Genomic DNA, 2289 nt, shown 5'->3' with positions numbered 1-2289 from the left:
TGTTTGTTTTTTATTTTTATTGTAAAGCCATGAAAGTTTGTGTATAAAAAAAGTTGAAAATGTTTTTTTTTAAAATAGCAGATCTCTACACTTCACAATATTTTAATGAACCATTCTTGTTTCAAGGATCAAATAATGTTATAAACAGCCGCATTGTTGTCTATTTATATTTGCCAATGCAAAATATATAATAATGCATGTTGGTGAATAATTATTTTTGTTGGGTTTTATTTATTATGATATAAAAATCTGTCATTTCAGTCTTTAAGTTTAAATGAAAAATATCAATATCCGGGCCAGTGTTTGAAACTCGCTTTGCGTGTAGAATTATTTCATGTGAGGAAATCACCAGGCAGTCTTACAGAAGGGTCGGCGATTCTGTCCAGGTGCCGGTTGATGCCTGAAGTAATGACCGGAGGGACATCTTGGGCCTTTCTCCTCCATGAAAAGCAAAACCCTACGAGATAAGGTTGTGTCTATGTGACGTTTATCCCAACAAAATAAACAAGCCATATGTCTAATTTTCATTAAATTTAAGCTTTTAAAGAAGACAATATACAATATAACGGTTTGACATATTTCCAAATATGAGCTGCTGGTACTTGAAACTGGTATAAGCAAAACTGGAGGAAAAAGCAAACACGTTACAGTTTACGTAACGAGCACGATTTGGGTTTAAGATGTTTTATGGTTACATAGTTACATCTGCCTTAGATCCCACCTGTAGTATGCCTAAACCAGACTTCCAGCTTTCTTTCCAAACGGACTTTTAGTTCTACATGTAATTACAGCTTTTGTAAAATGATTCTGCAAATCTTAATGCCACTAGTTTTATAGCATGATTTAAGGTAGTTCTGCACGTTTAATAAACCGGAAGTAATGGCGTAACGTCATTTATCCGGAATACGTAGAATAAAGCTTGGATTCGGCATAAGGAAATGAACTTATGGCAACAGGTGTTACTATATGTCTAAAGTTAAAATAAGATAGTAAAACATCTGGCAACGCATGTCTATTTACGACTGTAAGATGATTCATTAAAATCTACATTGTATTCGCGAAAATGTTATCAGAATTGTGATTTTCCCATAGATTCCCATTATGAAAATTTGTGCGAGATAAAATATTTTCACCTCAGTTTAGCAAAACATCGAGCACATGCCCTATCTTTTTTAATTGTCGACTTTTTAGATGTATTTAGTCGTTTTGAAAAATCGGGGTTAATCAAATGCTACATTGTAGACAAGTTTTTGACCCGAACGTGCAGAACTACTTTAAATGTTAGCTACTCATTTAGAGCGTATTAGATTTGTGAACTGTTTGAATGAGAACCTCAAATGATACTTACAGATTCTTCCTGTTCTGAGCAGTATATTGTTTGGAAATACCACGAAAAAGCTTTAAACCATACACCAACGAAAATAGTCCAGCGCAGTTTCGTTTTCTTTGAGTAATTATTACTCAAAAGAACTTTATAGAACAGTTTGTGTAGAACCGTTGTCCGGAAAAAAATGTTACCTAGTTGAATCGTATTGAAAAATATAACTTCCCTTCATTGTATTGAATACAAACTCTTAAGGTAACGATGCTCATATTGTAACTGTTTAGATGAAATGTAAGAGAGACAGCCAAAGTACCACTCCATACAGAAAAACACCTGATCCATCGGCCTTCCTATAAGAAAAAACAGGAATGAATATTTCACAACTCAGTAAATTTTATTGCATTCAGACAAATTATCTGAAAAAAAAAGCTAAATAATCGCAGAGACTTAGTTATATAAAATTATGTACAGTAAAAGTGAAAATTAAAACTCGCTATAGTACAACTCTTCCAAACTAAAATGCCTAATTCTGCTGTTAGTTTTAAGTAATTTGAAATAATCTGACCGAAATCAAATCAATATTCCAAAATTTCAATCAGTATGTGCTTGTCGTTGCAAATGATAGAAAATGTCAGTACGGAACGCCCCTTTTGTTAACCTTTTTACTACTTCTGCAGTTTCGTGCCAAATTCTTGTCAGACTGGGTAGACTTTAAGAAAATTGAAATACTGTAATAACCTGGCATTAAATATCAATTTGAAGTAAAATAAATGTACGTAAAGTTGGGTAATAATTACTGATTCACTAGCGAAACTTGTATACTTAAATCGTGATGAAACGCCTATAATAGTTTTTATTTTCAATGCTAGGATTACGCTTAACATAGGATGGGTATCTTTAGTGACAAAACTTGTGGTTTAAAACCATCAATACATACTTATTTGTCTATTTGTGTTTATTTCTAT

Source organism: Mercenaria mercenaria, chromosome 10 (assembly GCF_021730395.1).
Source record: "Mercenaria mercenaria strain notata chromosome 10, MADL_Memer_1, whole genome shotgun sequence".
Classification (NCBI taxonomy): domain Eukaryota; kingdom Metazoa; phylum Mollusca; class Bivalvia; order Venerida; family Veneridae; genus Mercenaria; species Mercenaria mercenaria.
The sequence above is the reverse complement of the archived record's forward strand: the minus strand, read 5'-3'. Positions refer to the sequence as shown.